Source organism: Camelus ferus, chromosome 4 (genome assembly GCF_009834535.1).
Source record: "Camelus ferus isolate YT-003-E chromosome 4, BCGSAC_Cfer_1.0, whole genome shotgun sequence".
NCBI classification, from domain to species: domain Eukaryota; kingdom Metazoa; phylum Chordata; class Mammalia; order Artiodactyla; family Camelidae; genus Camelus; species Camelus ferus.
This window is the reverse complement of record NC_045699.1, coordinates 48,496,496-48,516,938: the sequence shown is the minus strand read 5'-3', so window position 1 is coordinate 48,516,938 and position 20,443 is coordinate 48,496,496. Positions and strand designations below refer to the sequence as shown.

The 20,443-nt window shown below is 37.8% G+C and overlaps 1 long non-coding RNA gene across 1 annotated transcript; it reads left to right on the top strand.

Moving 5' to 3' along the window:
* Positions 1 to 7: 7 nt before the first annotated feature.
* On the top strand, positions 8 to 20,029 carry LOC116663202. The gene is made up of 5 exons (XR_004319368.1): positions 8 to 303; positions 1,151 to 1,186; positions 8,371 to 8,513; positions 16,056 to 16,133; positions 19,455 to 20,029. It is a non-coding gene; the product is annotated as an uncharacterized LOC116663202 (long non-coding RNA).
* The last annotated feature ends 414 nt before the right edge of the window (positions 20,030 to 20,443 follow it).

Below are 20,443 nucleotides of genomic sequence, written 5' to 3'. Positions count from 1 at the left end.
GTGGCCTTTGGCAAAACGTTATATGACTTAGCACAAACCCAGGTTAGAGAAGTAAACCTTTCCAGAGGCTGGGTGGGAGGGACAGGAAACTCTCTTTAAGGATCATTTTTCTGGTACATGACTTGGGCGTCCTTTGTGTTCTGTAGCTTTGTTTAAACGTGAGCGAGTTGAGTCCTCTGCGAAATTCATGCCTTGGCAACTTGTTAGACAATGTACTCCACCCCAGTTTGTTTTTATCCAGGAAAAATGTAAACCCTGGCACCACTCTGACCCGGGGACCTGATACCATGGTTGCTTGTACAGGTCAGTAGCCCATACTTTTGAAACACAAATCAACCAGTGTGTGTAGATTTCTTTGTAGCAACATGTTTAGGCAAATCCTCTTGTCCTTCTCAACCATATCCTTTTTCCAGCCCCGGTACATATACATCCAGAATCCATAATGAGCTGGGGTTCAGCAAAAGCAGCTTGGCTTCCCTCTGGCTCCCCCTCCAGTGAGGTTTATGATAAAGGAGAGGTAGGATTAAATCTTGTTCCTGCAGTGTACATGTAGAATACTCTTTTAAACAAGAAAAAGAAAAAGCAACCACATTTTAAAAGTTATAAAAAAAAATGGTATGTGTCTCATTCAAAATTATAGTTCATGTATTTTCTGCAAGGAATTATGTCAAGCAAAGTAAATCTAAATTTAGCATTTTATCCCCATCTGAATAAATGCCTAAGTCATATTAGCAATACTTAGATGACTCAATCTTTTTTTCTTTTTCAATCTAGCTGAACTATTCGCTGAAATACCCCAATCTGCAGAAACACACTCCCATATCTGAAACAGAAAAGGCTTTGAAGAAGTTAGAATCACATTATTTTTCATTTACCAATTAACACTAAAGGAAGAAAAGAACTGTTTCAGCCAAATTAACCCCTTATTGTCACACTCATTTGTCCTTGCACTAAAGCAGACACACATTAAAATTCTGAACTGCATCTCAGGAGCCCTTTAGGACAAATAATTTTTGTTTTGTAAAAGGCACCAGGTATCGTGTCTCACATAATAAGTGTACATTTATTGAGTGCCTACAGGGTTACAGGGAGTGGGCTGAGTGCAGGAGACACAAAGATGAGTAAATAAGACATGCTTTCTTCTTTTCAGGACCTTGGCATCCAAGGGGGCTGTTAGTACAGTGAGGTAAGTCCTGGGATGGCAGGGTTACAGGATGCTGTCTATAAATTACCCCAAAGTGCTGGGAGTCTAAGTTACCCCAACTTCCTCATTTCTTCTGCAACCACTTTTGCTGAGGACAACATGGTCCACCGAGGTCTCCAACTAACAAAGGAAATATTTGACACAAACATTTATTTACAGAAGAAAAATGACAGGTGTGAGTGAAGAGGAATTAGCCTGTCCCAGCTGGAGGGAGATAAGGAGGGTGAGCTGACTCTTGCAGAAGGTGCTGCAGGGAGAAGATATGTATCTTCTGATGTAAGAGAAAGAAAGAAAATTAGCACTGAACCTATAAGGGTTTCTTTTCCTTGCATTTCTGAAAAACAGACCTCTTAATGTCATATTTTCTAATCCAAATTCATGAGACATCTTTTTCTGAAACTGAATAAAGCTGACTTCCAAAGAACTTTGCTTGCCCAGGGGTGTTACACCTTGTTGGCAGCAATTTGACACACCTTTCTCAAAAAAAAAAATCAAGAAAACCTCACTCCCAAGTGTTTTGCTATCCATCTCGTCTTGATGACAAAAGCTTGCTGATCCTCAAATGGAGAGAGGACCGTGAGGGTCACACTTGTCGTCACTCCCTCAGGTGAGAACTGATGCTTTACTGCTGGGTCACTGCCCTTGCCAAGGCTTGTGGCCTTTGGGTTTCTTGTGTGAAGTCTTTTCTTCTCAAGGCTCATGTTCTTCACAGCTGACGGGAAGTTAGATCCAATCTTCTGAAACTTTCTGTCCTTCTCATATGCTGTCTTCCTCACTCATCACAAGTTGTGAGCAAGCACCCTTCTTTGAACACTGAAGACAGTTTAACTGACAGCCTGTTCTCATCAGTTTCCATATGGATTCCCCACGCCTGAAGATACTAACCTTTAAAAAATTATTATTTTATTATTTATTATTATTATTATTATTATTATTATTATTATTATTATTATTATTATTATTATTATTATTATTACTATTTGAATTTACATTGAAACGGTATTGGCCAAAGTTGTCAGTCTGGCTCTAAGGCTAGGGGGTCAGGCCTCTGTCCCACACATTAGAGTATTTCTTCATTCATAACCATTGTTCATAACTTCATCTACTCTAATCCTTCCCTTCCAGGATTCCCCCATATGAATGAACTAAGCAGAATAGCCCCCAAAGAAAAGAAAGACCTGAGTTTTTAGCAGATGTAATTTTTAACTAATTAGAAAGCATATTCACAAGGCAATATTTTCTAACCACTTGGCAGTAAGTTTGATTTCTATATGAAAATTCAAATCATTTGCCAAAGATGGGACAGCTCATGAAGAGGCAAAAATGCAGTTACCGGTCTATTTCTCTAAAAGAGATGTTTGGAGTGCTTTTTTACATTCATCGGGAAAGTGGGTTGTAAATTTTGCAGGTTGGTTTCAGTTCATAGGATGGTTGTAGCATTAGGAGGCATTCAGCTACAAATAACAGAATCCAGTCTCCCAGGGCCTTACACAATTAGGATGTTTAATTTTCTCACCTAGCAAGAAGTCTGGAGTCTTCTCAGCAGTGCAGTGTTGTCAAGGACACCGACTCTGTCCCACTCTGCCATCTTTTGCCACTTCACGGCTACTGCAGCTTCAGTATCAAGTCCTCACAGGGCTGCATTCAAAGCAAGAGGAAAGGGCTGGGGTAAAATGCTTTCTCCTTTTGAAGTTCTGTGGGCTTTTTCCTAGGAAGAACAATTTCGGGAAGTCTCCCAACAGACCTCTCCTTTTGTCTCATCGCCAGATATGGGCCACAGGTCCACTCTTAGGCCAATTAGAGGCAAAGGGAAATGAAGAAAGCACAACCACAATTTATTCCCTTGTGGCTTGGGTGGGGGCCTGTCTTTCTTGACCTCAAGGGCCCTCTACCCACCATCCAAACAAGATGAGGCTTTTTGCTGTGAGGAAGAAGATGTACGTGTATAGCTCAGAGGCAAAATGTGAACACGGACTCCGCTTTTGCTGGGGGAAAGTGACCAAGATTATTAATGTTCTTCCTGCTCTTGCCACTTTACATGATATTTAGAAATCGAAGCAACGTGAGGATTTATTTTATTGGGATTTATTTTACTTGATAAATAAATGGCCTACCATGGTTAGGCCATGGGAGCCTTTTGAAAAGATACTGCTGTAAGATTAATTACTTTAGAGCATCAAAGGGCTCTGAGAAGCTTATCTTGTCAGGCTTCTACACGCTGAGAAGCTTATCTTGTCAGACTTCTACAGGCTCATAAGACTGCATTTTCTTTCTGATAAGACAGGACATCTGAGCAACTGAACATGAAACATTGTGGAAACAGTAAGATCCTTGTTACTAGTTTCAAGGAAGTACACATATTCAAACTCATATCGGATATGGGGATTGACCAGCTGACAGCTGAAAATTTTGCTTCCTACCTATTGCTGAACTGTCCTGAACTGTTGATTTGGGGCACATGAAGAGCACTTTTTTTTTTAATTCACCGTTTTGGAAAGTGGTAAATAATTTTTGATGTACGGTATGAACCATGATGTAAATTTCTGAAACTGTCTTTGGCGTGCAAACCTTAATATGTCCGCATTAGAAAGTATTTTCCTGTTTATTCAGTTTCAAAAGAAAACTATGAAATTGAAATCAAATTATATTCACCAAGAAAATTCATTATCCCTGGACATTTAGAGGTGAGTCCCACATGAATCCTAGGGAGATTATGAAATTTCCAGCAATGTGACCAATGTTAGGCAATTTACTCTTCAAGAAACGAGTAGGACAAAGATAAGAACTACAATCAGCTCTGCCAGCTAGAATTGGAATTGCGAATTCTCCCTAACAAAAGATGCCTCACAACTCAGTCAGCTAATACCTAGAGACATCAGGTCTCACCAGCCTGCGGATACAAATGAAGTCATGTTGATATCAAATAATGTATAGTTTCCTTTGTTGCCACACTGTGCCCCATCCTCTAAAAGTCTCAAATATTTCTGGAAATTTCCAAAAAACTAACTTACATCCATGTGCTCTCATAGTTTGCTAGCCACAATCATCACACAGCATCTGTCTTGTTTTTTCTCTCCTATTCTGACTCCACATTGCCTGCAAAGTAACTCTTAAAGAGCATCTCTCTTGCTTATGGTAACTATTCTGGGAACATCAGTACCTGTGCTAAGGTTAATATTAATGCCTAGTGAACTCTCAGTTCTTCAGGCTAGGCTAGACTTTGGCATAGCAGGAACAAATGCTAATGTCTCAGTGACTTGCCATGACAAAGGTTCATTTCTCACTGCCACAAAATCTAATAAAGATCTGGGCAACCCTTTGAGGCAACTATTTTCCATGTAGCAACTCAGCAATGTAGGCTGAGGACTTCACAGTCCTGTAGCTGCCCGATCCAGAGCAGGAAATCTCGCCAGTCAACTAAGCAGGCTTACGGGAATATTCACCAGCTTTTCTCTGCTTCAGACTGCTAATGGCCAGAGCCATGGTCCCACTCAACTGCAAGAGGACCAAAAAGTGCAGAGAGGTCTTCCATATATATGAAAGGGGAAGAGAACAGATTTTGGTGAATAGTAATAATATTTACTTTATAGGTCAGTGCTGGGTTCTTTGAAAAAAATGGAAATAGTAACCCTCTCCATCTCTGTGCCCTGTTTCATCATCTGCTCTTCCAGTCAGTACTGCTTATGCCCAGAGTCCCAAGAACTTGCTCATGAGTAAGCTCCATTGTTTAGTCCTAATTTCCCTTTCTATAGGAGCTTAACAGAGTCCAAGATCAGGGGGAAATTCTGTCCCATCTCACTCATTCTCTCTCTTTTTTATTTTTCATGACAAGTTCATATATACTACCCCCCCCCCCATTTTTTCCCAATTCTCCCTCAGACAGTGTCTGCCTTGTTCACGGCTGTATCACTAAGTCACAGCCCAGTGCCTGGAACTCAGAAGTGTGTTGATGAGTGGATGGATGAATGGATGCATGGATGAGTGGTGGATGAACGAATGGTGGTTTCCTCTCTACCCACAGATGAAGCTCAAAGGGAGCCTGTTTCCACTTTCTGTTGACCCTCTGAACTTCTCCTGTCACCCTGACCCTAGTTGCAGTCCTTCTGTCTTAGATACTATTTTTGCCTCTTTTTTGGCTCATTTGGATTGGGACCTTGTTAAGGATTAATTATGGAAATGTCAGAGTTTCAGTTCAGGGGCTGAAATCCTAGTGCTCAAACCTCTTCAGGGATCCCTAATTGAGGAATGTGGACATGAGAGCAATAATCAGATGGCAAATGATATATGTTTTTATTAACTGATAAGTAATCACCCAATTGTCTCCCGGTGCAGAGATCTTTGTTAAGCCAAACCAAATTACGCTGTTTAGGCCTGGAATCCTAAAGAAGTTTCTGTCACTCAGGGGTGATGGAAAGATCTGGGACAGAACAGAGGCACATATGTGGGAGGGAGAACGGTCAGGCCCCGACCCAGCGCACTGCAATAGAGGATTACCATAATTTCAAAGGAAGGAACATCAGCTGAGTCTCCCTCCTCTAGTTAAATGTAGTTTGGTAATTGCCCTGTGCTTTGAGCACTTAAGTAATTCTTCCTTCCTCAGAAAGAAGCTAGTAAGAAGGTAGACAACAGAGGGTGTGGGAGAAGCAGAAATGCCCTCTTACCTACAGACCAAGGCAGAAATGGGAGGAGGGCTGGCTGAAAATTGTCCATCTCCTCTTCCTCTCTTACATGACTAGTTCTCTCTTCTTCACCTTGAATGTTGTCTTCGCTTCTGCCTTTGCCCAGGCCCTTCAGTCCTTTACCCTGGTCACACCCACTCCACTCCATGACTGTCTCCAGAACTCCAATCTGGGCCAGTCTAGAGTTACTCTACTACACCAGCTTGCTAGAGAAACAAGTTCAAACTCTAGGCTTATTACTGCACTTTTGTATAAAGTCATTTCTTTAAACACAAAACTTGCTGTACGTTAACACTGGCATATAGATAAACTTTCTTTTGCTTACGCATGGATTTCTGATCAAGTGGCCGCTACTGAAAACTCCTGGCAATCTTAGCAAAGAATAGCCTATAGCTAGTTTCTGCTACTAAAATAAGGTTCCCATCTCCTTAACATATGTGCTATAAAAAAATAAAAGTTCATCCATAATAATGGAAAAAAAAACCAATCTGGGGAAAAGGACTATGAAAGGTCAGCCATGATATAGACGTGTGGAAGGAGACAGTTTGGATGGGGCAAAATCAACATTCCCCTGACTAGCTTCTTTCTCGCAACCTCTCCCACTGTGTCCCAATTATATTCCATTATTTCCCCCACTCATCTTCACTTCTGCTGCCCTGAATAAATGTGAATAGTCTGTTTATGCCATACACATCAGCCTTTTTGGATATTTCTCTGTTAATACAGATCTTCTTTGTTTCCAACTAATAGTGCTATTTATCTAATAGTTCTGTCAACAAAATTTTAGAACAAACAAATAGAGTGTAAAATGCCTCAAAGCATTCTCATTACTGCAGAAACTTTACAAGGAAAAAACACTGAAACAGTTGAAAGACTTATAAGTAGTGGTACAGACACTCCACCGCAGAAGATGGCAAATAAGTGCAGGAAAGATGCTTAACAAGACCAGTCATTAGGGAAATACAAGCTAAACCACAATGAGATACTATCACACACGCAGTACAATGGCTAAATTTTTAAAAAACTGACTATGCCAAGCATTGGTGAGCATGTAGAGCAACTAGACTCTCACACACTCCTGTTGGGAATATAAAATGGTACAATTTTCCACTTTGAAAAACAAGTGGGCAGTTTCTACAAAAGTTAAATATACATGTACCATTTGATCAGATCCAGCCATCCCACTCCCAGGGGTTCATCCCAAGAAAAATGAAAACATACATCTACATGAAGACCTGTTCATGAATATTTATAGAGCTTTATTTATAATAGCTAAAAACTGGAAACCATTCAAATGTCAGCAGCAAATGGATAAACAGTGAGGAATACCCATGTCATGGAATACTACTCAGCAATGAAAGGATGAACCCGGATAATCTCAAAATAACTATGCTGAGTGAAAGAAGCCAGACCAAAAAGAAAGTATATATTGTATGATGCCATTTCTGTAAAACTTTTAAAAATGACAGGAAGCAAATCAGTGTTGCCTGGAGATGGAGGAAGGGTTTATAAAGGTACATAAATAAACTTTCAGAGGTGATGGATATGTTCAATATCTTGATTGCAGTGATGGTTTCATGGGGGTATGTTTATGTCAAAACATCAAATGCTATACTTTACAAATGTGCAGCTTATTACAAGTCAGTTCTGCCACAACGAGATTATTATTTTAAAAAAAAGATTTACTTGGTAGTTTGCACTCACCAAAGATAAAAGAACTGGCTGGTGTCTTTTCATTATGTTTCAAACTGCTCTCTAAAAGCTTCTTTTGGAGTGTAGGTCAGCAGAGAGGACAGGGGAATGTGCTGGGTTCCCTATCATACTGCTGCGCTTTTACCTGTTGGTCTGTATACCGTTTCTCTAAAGACATATTTCAAAAAAGGCTAGGTTTAAGGGAAAAAAATTAGTGAAAAAAGTCTTTAAAATCTGCTGGATGATCTGACTTTTAATGCCTACTAGCTATAACATTTTATGAATCTGAAGTTCTGTAAATGAGTTTTATAAATATACTGTTGCTTTGATTTGAAGATGCCCTCAATTATAAAAGACACACCGTATGTCTAGCTTTTAATAGCTTTTCAGGGGGAAAAAAGTACAAGCAATACATTAAAAGTACACTTCTTATAAGATTAACTTCAGTTTCAAAAATATTAAAAGTATGATTTAGAGTGTGCATTGTAGCATGTAGTCCCCAGGTTGTAGAAAGAGATGTTTTGAGAACTAAAAATGTTTGCATTAGTCAGGATACAAAGTGTAACAAAGAGACCCCAAAATGCAACCGCTTAAACTGGGTACAAATGTGTTTCAATCTCACTCAACATTCAGCAGGTAGGCAGTCCAGGGCTGGCTTAATAGATGTTTGACCTGTTCAGCCCCAAAGACCACCACCACCACCCCCACTCAGAAGGGCCCAGGGCTTGGTTTAATGTGCTGTTGTTGTCCTCTTGAAGTTCTAATAATTTCATCTCTGAACTTGTGTTTTAAAAGTAAAGTCCAATGGGACAATGGAACTTGCATGTGAGCAGAGGTACACACAGTACATGTGTGTGTTATTCCTGCACTCCATTCGCAATTTGTGTTGGCAGAGTTCCAGTGGACCCACAACGCATGGGAGTCCAGAGAAACTCAAAGTGAGTACAAGTTCTATGTGTTATGTTAATCACTAAATAAGGGACTGAGAGAGGGCACTGACGGTACTGGGTGGCCAAGCTCTCCATTTGAACCAGAACTTGCTTCTAATCCAGAAAGAAGACAATGACATACTAGGAACCATGAACAACCAAGGAATCTTATCACATCCTTTCTTACTTGTATTACTTCACTGTGCTAACAAGCCTCTTCCGTTGAAAATGATGACATAGAAAGGGAAACCTATAGTCCTTTTTTCCTTTCAGTCTTTCCTTATTCATCAGAAAGTTGAACGTAGTGTTGATAGAATATGTGCATATCAAGGAGTGAAACATAAACAGTTGAGTTAGTTTTGTGCAGTGTTTATACTCTTCTGATAAGAATGAAATGCATATGCATATATGAACTACTAAACACAAATCATGTAATTTTGGTGATTTTGCACATGAGTTAAATGCTCTTATATTTGCATTTATAAACTGTCATTGCACAATATAATGAATGGTAAAATTCATGTTAATGATCTAAGTTTTAAGGTTTCTTTACTTAGAACAACATGAAATGGCAACCAAAAATTGCCATGAGAAATCAAAAGAAAGAGCATGGAAAGAAGAGAAAACCTTAAAGTTTACTACCTTTGAGGGCAATTTTCCCTCCTTTTTGAACAAGAAGCCCCACATTTTCATCTTACACTGGACCCCACAAATTGTGGCTGGACCTGCTTCTCTCTTGACTTCCACTTGTGTGTTCAGTTTACTTCAGCTTTTGTCATCTTCTAGCCAGTGAAGAAGAGCTGGAGAAAGACCAGGGGAACTGAAGCATAATTCTTTCATAAGCCCTCATCACTAAGCTCAAATCCCATCAGGTAGAACTTAGTCACACAGCCACATCTAGCTGCGAGGCTGCCTAGGAAGTATCTTTAGCCAAGCAGCTATACGCAAACAGCTCATACAACCCAATAACAAAAAACAAACAACCCAGTCAAAAAACAGGCAGGAGACCTAAACAGACATTTCTCCAATAAAGATACATAGATGGCCAAAAGGCACATGAAAAGATGTTCACTATCACTAATTGTCAGAGAAATACAAATCAAAACTACAATGAGGTATCACTTCACACTGGTTAGAATGGTCATCATTATTAAATAGTATGCACATAAATGCTGGAAAGGGTGTGGAGAAAAGGGAGCCCTCCTACATTGTTGGTGGGAATGTAAATTGGTGCAGCCATTATAGAGTACAATATAGAGGTTCCTTAAAAAACCTAAAAATAGATTTATGATTCAGCCATCCCACTCCTGGGCATATATCCAAAGAAAACTCTAATTCGAAAAGACACATGCACCCCAGTGTTCATAGTGGCACTATTTACAAAAGCCAAGACACGGAAGCAACATAAGTGTCCATCAACAAAGAAATGGATAAAGAAAATGTGGTGTGTATAGACACACACACACACACACACACACACACACACACACACACACACACACACACACACACACACGATGGAATACTACTCAGTCATAAAAAAGAATGAAATAATGCCATTTGCAGCAACATGGATGGACCTAGAAATTATCATAGTAAGTGAAGCAAGTCAGACAGAGAAAGACAAATTCCATATGATATCACTTGTATGTGGAATTTAAAATATGATACAAATAAACTGTTTACAAAACAGAAACAGACTCACAGATACAGAAAACAAATTTATGATTGCCAAAGGGGAAAGGGGGTAGGGGAGGGATAAATTAGAAGTGTGGGATTAACAGATACAAGCTACTATATATAAAATAGACAAAACAACAAGGTCCTACTGTATAGCATAGGGAACTATAGTCAATATCTTCTAATACACCATAATGGAAAAGAATACATATGTATATATATATAACTGAATCACTTTGCTGTACACCAGAAACTAATAAAAACTATAAATCAACTATATGTCAATAAAAAAATAAATAAATAATAAAAAATTTTTAAGGGGCCAGACCTTGATGATAGTCAACATTTGTTTTAATTTTTTTAAAAGATGAAAAGATTTAATATATGTATTCATTGAAGAAAAATTCTAAAATAAGTACTTGAGATAGTTTTCTTCAAACTGTGCCCACGTTTCCAAAAACAACTTTCAGAAAAACTACATACATGTTTGCACTTTAAGTTAACATATATAATTTTACACCTAAATGTAAAGAGTTCCAAAGCATGTAATATCTAATGTTTTAAAATAGGCCACTTTTTAAAATTCATACAAGGGGATCTTAAATACTTAGTGATTAAATACTCATTATCATCCTTTTAAGAAAAATACATGTAATATTTCAGAACATGTATATTTCCTTTTCCACTTCCCTCATAGAAATCTAAATAGTCTTATGTATAATAAATTCGGGGGCTTGAAATGATATTGATCGTGATATCATACTTCTCTGCCACAAACTAAAAAGGCTTTCTTAGTTTTCTATAACCAGAAGGCTCTAAGGCTATACTGCCCAATAATGTTGCCACTAGCCACATGTGGCTATTAAGCACTTGAAATGAGACTAGAGTTACCAGGAAACTAAATTTTTAAATATATTTAAGTTTTAAAGTTAAAATTTAAATAGTTTTCCAATTTTTCCATAGAGATCTTACCTATTGTTAGGCTTATTTCTATTTTATGTTGTTTGATGCTCTTTTTTATAACCACTTTTAAATTTATTTATGTATTTATTTTATAATATCATATTTTTAAATTGAAGTATAGTTGATGTACAATATTATATGTTACAGGTATACAATATAGTAATTCACAATTTTTAAAGATTATACTCCATTTATAGTTATTATAAAATATTGGTTATAATCCCCATGTTGTACAGTATATCCTTGTAGCATATTTTATACCTGATAGTTTATACCTCTTAATCCTCTACCTCCATCTTGCCCCTTGCCTTTCCCTCTCCCCATGGTAACCACTAGTTCTTTTTCTACATCTGTGAGTCTGTTTCTTTTCTGTTATATTTAATAGTTTGTTGGGTTTTTTTAGATTCCAGATATAGGTGATATCTTTCTCTGTCTGACTGTTGTTTGATGCTTTTGAAAATTATTTTTTTAAAAGGTTCACTTTCTCTTTGTGATGTATTTGCAAAGATAACTGATCTTTGTATACTAATTTTTATATTCTGCAACCTTGCTAAACTGTGATTAATTCTAGTAGTTATTCCATACAGGTAGACAATCACCTGTGGATAATGAACAATTTTGTTTCTTCATTTCTAAATTCTATACTTCTTATTCTCTTTCTTGTCTTAATTCATTAATTCATTGGCTAGGACAATGAAGAACAGAAGTGGTGATATTGGCAATCCTTGTCTTATTCCTTATCCTAAACAAAATGCTTCTAGTATTTCGCCATTAACTAGGATGCTTGCTACAGGTTTTTCATAGATATTTTTATGAGGTTAAGGACAGTTCCTTCTGTTGATAAAAAGTCTTGAATCATGTGTTTTTTCTAATACTTTTTCACTAAGAGAAAATTATCTTCCCCCCCCCCAGCCCAGTAATCTGATCATGTAATTACTTACATTATTTGATCTTCTCATGGTAAAGTATGTTTGCACCCCTGAGATGAATCCATGTCATGGTCACTTTACAAGTTATTGTATTCAGTTGGTCAAGATTTTGTTTAGAATTTTTCCATCTACGTTCACTAAAGAGATTGGCTGTAATTTTTCTCTATCATACCATCTTGTCAGGTTTTAGCTTCAGGCTCATATGAGTCTTATAAATAAGTTGGGGAGGGTCCCCTTTTTCTACACTCTAGAATAGTATTGAGTAAAATCAGAATTTGTTCCATGGTTAAAACAAGCCTATAACACTGGCCCAAGAATTTTCCTTTTCCTTCAGTTTCTACTTCTTTAGTGGTTATTCTATTTCTTTTAGAGTCAGTTTTGTTAGTTACATGATTCCAGGGATTGTCCATTTTAGTTAAGTTTTCAAATATGTGGGCAACAAGTTTCTTGATACCCTTATTGCCTTTTTTAATATCCTTTAAAAAAAATTCTTAACATTGATAAAGACAAAAAGAAGGTGGAATAAACAATCTCAGCAGAGGATTTGTCATTCACCTTTTCAAAGAACGAAGTTTTATCTTATTTCATTTGTTTCTACTCATATCCTTTCTTTAGGTTCTGTTTTTCAGCCTAAGTAGCATGCTTAGCTCAATTTTCAGTCTTTCTGCTATTCTAAGCACTTAAGGCAAAAAAAAAAAAAAAAAAAAAAGTGCTACTTCAGTTGCATCCCAAAATCTTTAATACAAATTATTTCCATTACTTAATTCAAAGTATTTTCTAATTTCCATTATGATTTTTTTCTTTGGCCTATGAATTAATCAGAAATAAGTTTCTTTATTTCCAAACACATGGATTTTTTTCATTATTTTTGTTATTTATTTCTAATTTACTCATATTGAGGTTTGTATAATATAGCAAGCCTCTGGAATTTCCTAAGACATGTTTTATGGCCTGGGATGTGGTCAAATTTTGTAAATGTTCTAAATGTCCTTAAAAATAATGTGTGTTCTGCAGTTATTAAATGCAGAGCTCCATTAGGTCAAACATGTTACTTATGCTTGTTTAAACTTTTTTTTCCTTTTTCAGTTTTATTAGGTAGAATTATTATGGTTTGACTGCACATTTACATTATATTGCATGTAAATACATATATCTAATATACTGCACATAATTTTTTAGTTTACATATGTGTACTGATCATTGTTTCTAAGAACAGATTACAGCTTTAGCTTTTTAAACTTACATAGTTATTAAATGAATAAAGCCAACCTGCTTGTTTAAACTTTAATATCCTTAAAAAATTACTAAGAAAGGTATAAATAAAATCTCCCCATAATCCTGGAATTATCTGTTTCTCCTGATAGTTGTTTTATTTAAGTGTAGGTTGAGATTCTATTATTAGTTGCATTAAGTATAAGATAAATATTACTTGTACCTGGTGAATAAATCCTCTTATTATGTAGTAAGCCTCTCTATTAACGCTTTTTGCCTTAAAGGCTACTTTGAACTTTAATATAGTGGTGTCAGTTTAGTTTGGTTAGTATTTGCCTGCCTTAATTTTTTTCATTCTTTCACTTTGAACTTTTCTCACTCTACATTTTAGCTGTGTTGTTTATAAACAGCATATCTTGATTTTTAAAAAACCTAGTATAAGGATAGATTCATCAGAGACCTGAATCTATTTACATTTATCACAATTGAGATTTTTGTATCTATCTCTACCATGTTATTTTTCACTGTCTCGTCTTCCTTTTTTTTTTTTTTTTTTTGTTTCCCTTTCTCTCCTTTCTTACCGTCTTTTGGGTAGAATACATCTTATCTCCTTCATGCTTAAAGCGTATTTTCACTGGGGATAGCAGTTGTTTTCTCCTGTCACATTGATAACATTTCACTTTCTTCTGGCTTCTTCTGTTGCTGCTGAGAGGTCAGCTGTAAGTCTGACTGTGATTCCTTTGAACGTTATATTTTCTCTGGTTGCTTTTAAGATTCTTCTCTTTGTTGTCCTACAGTTTCACTTATAGTATTTGGATGTACTTTTTGAAAAATATTTGTCTTGCTTGGAATTCACTGGGTTTCTTAAATTTGTGAGTCGACGCTTCACCAGTTTGGAAGTTTTTCATCTGCACTCGTTTCAAATATTACTTTTGCCTTGTTTTCTCTCTTCTTCTGCTAATCTGTTTATATGTGGGGTAGACCTTCTCCCTGATTCTGCTATGGCTCTAACACAGTCTTCTGTATTTTTATTCTCTCTCTCTGCTTCATGGAAAACATTTCTACTGACCATTAATTCTCGTTCTCTCTTCATCTATGCCCAATTTCCTATTAAATTTATCCATCAGGTTCTTGCTTTAAGTTATGTTTTTCAATTCACTTGTATGCTTGTATTTTAAGGTGTGCTAGATACTGTATTTGAGAAGTTACTTCTAGAAGTAATTTGGGGTCTAAAATAGAGTTATCTTCTTCCGGGAAAGGATTTTTAATTTCCTTCTGTCAGATGAGGGGCAGGGGGCGGATGTGCAGAGATACTTCAAAACTGTATCCTATTTGTACAAATAGTTTTTCCATTTCCTTTATTAATGTCTTATTAGATAATTGACTGCATCAACACACCCTTATTCTTCTGTTGCTCTGAAGTGCTTGCATGTCTTCAGTTTGTTTTGGAAGCGTGAGAAGATGATATATATCTATCTCTTCGTCTATATTTATATATACCCCCAGGGATCTGTCCCAGCATCTGTTTTTTACCTCTAATATATTGCTATGGTCACCATTTTATTGTACTTGAAAGGTTAGTTCAACCGACTGTGGGGAACCTACAATTACAGTTACCCGTGAACTATACTCAGTAGGCTTCGTACAGACGCGTGGTTTGTATGGTTACTCTTCCTCTTTCCTGCATGGCCGTCTGAAATTTGCTCAGGAAAACAATGCTTGCTCTTGGAAGGTCACATACATTTGGTTCCAAGCCCAAATCATCAGGCAGCTCCGCTTGCTCATGTCCTGATGGCCTTGCCGCCTCTTGAATGCAACTCCGCGTCCTCATGCGCCGCCTAGAGGCCGTCCGGCCTGCTGAGCGCGGGCTTCGGGGACGCGCAAAGGGTCAGCGCGCTCCTGGTCGAATGCGTGGGCCTTGCGCTCTTCGCTCCTCCATTACTGCCGCTGCGCCCCGACTCCGCCGGGCACAGGGACAGCCTCACCCCGCTCAAGATCGCGATCTGGCCCGGGCAGGGTCCCCGCTTCAGCCAGGCACCCCGCGCCCGGCCGGGACAGACCCTTATCCGGCCCCAGAGGGACCGTGTCCCGGCCCTGCCTCCCATGCCCTGCTGGGGCAGAGTTGGCTCCCACAATCCGGCCCCTCCTGCAGGCGCCCCGCGCCGTGGCTTCTGGCCGGCCAAAGCATCTCCTTCAATGTTGTTTTTATTTTTAACTGTGAATTAAGATAGATAATTTTACAGAAGAACGAATATCTCACTAAAAAGCAGTATTACACTTAATAAAACACTGATATTGTTACTATGATAAATATGAAGCACACCTATTATCACGAAATTTTAGCCTTTTTCTGTAAGTCAGAACCAATGTAGAAGTAAGAAGCTATTGAAAAGGACTATAACAATTTTTCATTGTTTGTACAAGATAGCATTTCTCTTAGAATTTTTTTCTGTGGAAGAAAATCAACTTAAAAACAAAGAACTAGTTATGGATGTCAAAAAGAAAGTGAGTTACTAAAGAAAGATTTTTTTTTCTATAATAAATAGATTTTTAAACATTAATAAGTTAAAAATACAATGGAAAAAATGTTCCACTTATCATAGGAACAATAAAAGTTTCTAGGATAAACAAGAAATGCACAGGGCCAATTATCAAAAGAACTACAGAATTCAGAGAATTATAAAAATTAGTGTGTGAATGGAGTGGCATATTATTTTTCTTGATGATAAATTTTAATAACGTCAATTATTTCCTTATTTGTTTGTAGATTTAGTGTAATTTCAATCAGAATGCCAAATTGAGAATTGCATGATACCAGTCTAAAGTTTGCTTGGAAAATTAAAAGGTAAGAAGAGCCAAGAACTCTTTGAAGATTGTAGGGACATATTCTCTCAGATATTTAAGTGTATCATAAAGCTATAATAATTAAAATAGTGTTGAGTAGGTCAAGGATAAACAAAAATGCAGTGATGGAAAAATAGAACGCACAATACATTTGTATGTGTGTATTCACGCTGTGCATGCATCTACAATTCATGTATTAGTATTTTGTGAGCAGCATTTGAAAAGAATGCTCGATTGTTTTAGAAACAGTATTGGGATAACTTGATTAATGTGGTGGAACTCTGCATTATGGCTGACCAACATTTTTTGAATACCCTTTTGACATTCTAATTATGTCTCACTATGTAAGTAAGTCTTGCCTTCCTAAGAGAATCCATAAATCAGGCATATGACTTAGATTCTATACCTCCCCCATCACTGGCAGCTGATGTGGAAGGGAGCCAGGTAGGGGAATATTCAGAGAGACCAGTCCGGCAAGTGTGATATCAAGTGTTTGCTCTTTTGGATTTGCCATGTCAGAGTTGCCAGTGTCCCACTGAGTCAGTTTTTTAGAATTTCTTTGATTTTGATTTTTATTTAGTTTTTACTTCTTCTTCTTCTTTTCTTCCTTTCTCTCTTTCTCTCTTTTTCTTTCTTTCTTTCTTTCTTTCTTTCTTTCTTTCTTTCTTTCTTTCTTTCTGTCTTTCTTTCTTTCTCTCTTTCTTTCTCTCTTTCTCTCTTTCTCTCTTTCTCTCTTTCTCTCTTTCTCTCTTTCTTTCTTTTCTTTTCTTTTCTTTTTTTCTGGAACTCTCCTGTGGTGTGGTCAGATATTTCTTCTGAATGTGTTAACCATGCCTATCTTGTTCTTAGCTGCATAGCCTACAAAGCCAGTTTTCTAAGCTCTCTCAGATGTCAGAGTTACCCAAAATCCATATGTTGAAATCCTAACCCTCAATGTGATGATATTAGGAAGTGGCGACCTTGGGAGGTGATTAGGTCATAAGGGTAGAGCTTTCATGAATGGGATTAGTGCCCTTGTAAGAAGAGACAGAGGAGAGCTTGCTTTGTCTCTCTGCTCTCTGCCAAGTGAGAATGCAAGGAGAAAATAGTCATCTGCAAACCAAGAAGTGGGTCCTCATCAGACCCTGGATCTGCCTGAATCTACCTTGATCTTGGACTTCCCAGCCTCCAGAACTGTGAGAAAAATCAATATTTGTTGTTGTTTAAGCCATGCAATCTATGCTATTTATTATAGCATCCCAAACTGACTTTGACAAGTAGAGTCTGTTATTTGCAATTTAAGAACTTGCATGATTCACAATTTACTATTTGGGGAAAAATACATTTAAATTCCTGCCTCATACCATATACAAAAATAAAATACATCTGGATTAATGACCAAAATATTAAGAAACCAAAATTAAAAAAACTCAAAATACACTAAAACACCAAAAACAAAAACAAAAGCCCAAAGATAAACCTGTAAAGAAGTAGCCAAACTAATTACAATTAACTAAATAACCACAAGGTCCACTACTTGGTGTGGGTAGATCCAAAACGTGACTCTGAATGAATCTGCAGGCAGTGAGAAATGGAAACCTGGCCACCTAAGCAATTTTACAACATTATAAGATAAAATTAAACTGATTACTCAGGAGAAGAACTAAATATTCTTAGGTCTCAGATTAGACAAGAATTTTTGTCTGAGCACTACATAATGAGCACAGGCTGAGATGGGAATTTATTGGACAATGGCCAGAATGAGTTGCACAGACCTGTTTTTGTTGATGGCCCTGAGGCAAGTCAGGTGGCATGACACTGAAAGCATATAATGCTATTTTACCCAGAACAATTCCAGCAGCAACAGTGTAGGACTGGGTATGGAATGTGTCCATTCTCTGTACCTCTGCTGTCTGGATGGGCTGCATATTCTTCAAAGAATCCCCTCCTAACATTTCTTTCAGGTGATCTTTTGATAAAAAAAAAATTAGGGACTTGAGCCCAAATTTATACTCCTTTGTTGTGGAATAAGATCTCTCTGTGTATAAACAATCAAGGTAGGTGTGTGACACAGCCTCTCAGAGGCCAAGAGAGATCCAGGCTACTTCCATAATCATAAGCTTCCAGTAAATATAGAAAAAAAATGTAGAAGTGTCAAAACCAGAGTTACAAAACTGGTGTAATTTGAATGCATATATTTAGCAAATTAATGCTTTGAACACATACGTGAAGAAATAACTGTGTGTCTAACTCATTTGGCGATCATATCTAAAAGGAATTTGAGGTCTGTCTTGAGTGTGAATCTTAGCCCTTCCTGGCCTCTGGCATTGGTTTTGGTCAAAGTTGAGGAATCTGTTGGAATGGGCTTGAATAGAAAACCAGTCTTTATTCAGCAGAGACTCAAAGGTGTGGAAGCCAATACAGAAATTGTTTTATTCATTTTATTGTTTATTGAATTATAGTTGATTTACAATGTTGTGTTAGTTTCTAGTCTGCAGCAAAGTAATTCAGATATATATCTATATCTATATCTATCTATATCTATATCTATATCTATATCTATATCTATCTATCTATCTATCTATCTATCTATCTATATATATATATTCTTTTTCAGATTCTTTTCCATTATGGGTTATTACAAGATATTGAATATAGTTCCCTATGCTATATAGTAGGACTTTGTTTATCTGTTTTGTATATAGTAGTTTCTATCTGCTAATCCCCAACTCGTAATAATTTATCCCTCCTCTCCTCCTCCCCCACTTTCCCCTTTGGTAACCAGAAGTTTGTTTTCTCTGATTGTGAGTTGGTCTGTGTTTTGTAAATCAGTCTATTTGTATCATTTTTTTTTTAGATTCCACATAAAGTGATATTTATCTTTATGATATTTATCTTTGTCTGACTTACTGTTTTATTAATTTTAAATGGGTGCCTAAAATGCCAAAAATGTGCACTCTGTATGTAAATGGCCATGTAATTCTAACTTTGGCTACACTTCCTCTTTGGCCAAGATCAAAATCTCCTTGATACATACCTAATTTAAAACAGCGCTATTCTTGGATTTAACACGCAAACATGGAGAAAGGTCACTCCCGTGTGGGCCGAATTTTTACAGCCGAGTTTAAAGGAGGTGGATGTCTATAAAAAAAAATAACTTAAGGCTCAGAACTGTCTGTATCTTCTCTTGCCTTTCTTGCTGGCATGATTAGCTAACAGGGCCACCATCTGTCCCGGTCACCTCTAGCTCAAGAAAATGAAATTACATCATCTGGGTATGAGGGAGAGCTTGTCCTTTGTTAATTCTTCTCTGGAGCTTTCTGGTTCTGTTTCATCCCCACAGTCCCTGAGCAGAAGGGCAGCGGGGAAACAGGCCCAAGGAAGGACTACTCCTCATCCCAGCTCAGCACCCATGTGCGTCCTGGGGCCCGCACCCGAGCCAGAAGTTCCGAGTCCGAGCAGGAAAGTCTCCCCAGCCCCAGTCCCGGTCTTTCTTCCCTGACAGTGTCAGAGAGGGAGACTGTGTTACTTCGAACTCACCACACAGCCTTGGATCATACTTAAGTGAGAGGCCACAACTGTGATGTAACAACCAAAGTGCCCTTCAGAGGAGGTGGAACGTGTTGGCGGAGTCCCGGGGTTTGAGAGCGCACTTCACTAGCAGAGTGGACCGCCCTGCAGAGAGCCATAGCTGATAGGAGTACGTTGATCTGTTTGGAGATACGAAGGTTTCGAGGTGAGTTGAGGGGTAGGGTACTGCCTCAACTGGTAGGGTGAAACGATTCAGACCTCCAATGGCAATCTGTGAGGGAAGAAATGAGGAGAAATGGGAGAGGAGAGGAGGGGACCTGCAGCATCTGACATCTGGTGGGTGTTTGAAAGGACTCTTAAAAATAGGGATGACTAATGCTCAATTTTAAATTGTTCTATGGCCACCATGTAATTCCCCTTCCTCTCTGCAAACCTTTAGTTATGTCTATGATTAAATTAAGTTAGCAAGGAGGCCACGAGACAGAGCTGGCGCTAATGCCGTGACACCTACGTAAGCAAACGAGCAACTGCAACCTAGGGACAACCCATCACAAACAGCCAGCTAGGCTTTCCCCTATAGCCAATCAACAATTTCCTTACTTTGCTTCCATCTTTTCTCTATAAAAGTTTTCCCCCAGCTGTCTTCAACTGAGTGCCTCCAATCACTTGGTATTGCTCAAAATAAATTCTGAAAATTTTAATATTCCTTAGTTTATCTTTTAACACTACCAAAAGGCTTTGTGCAAGTGAACTGGTTTGTCTGGTTTTTATTTTTTTCGTAGAAATCCAATGGAGGAGTGG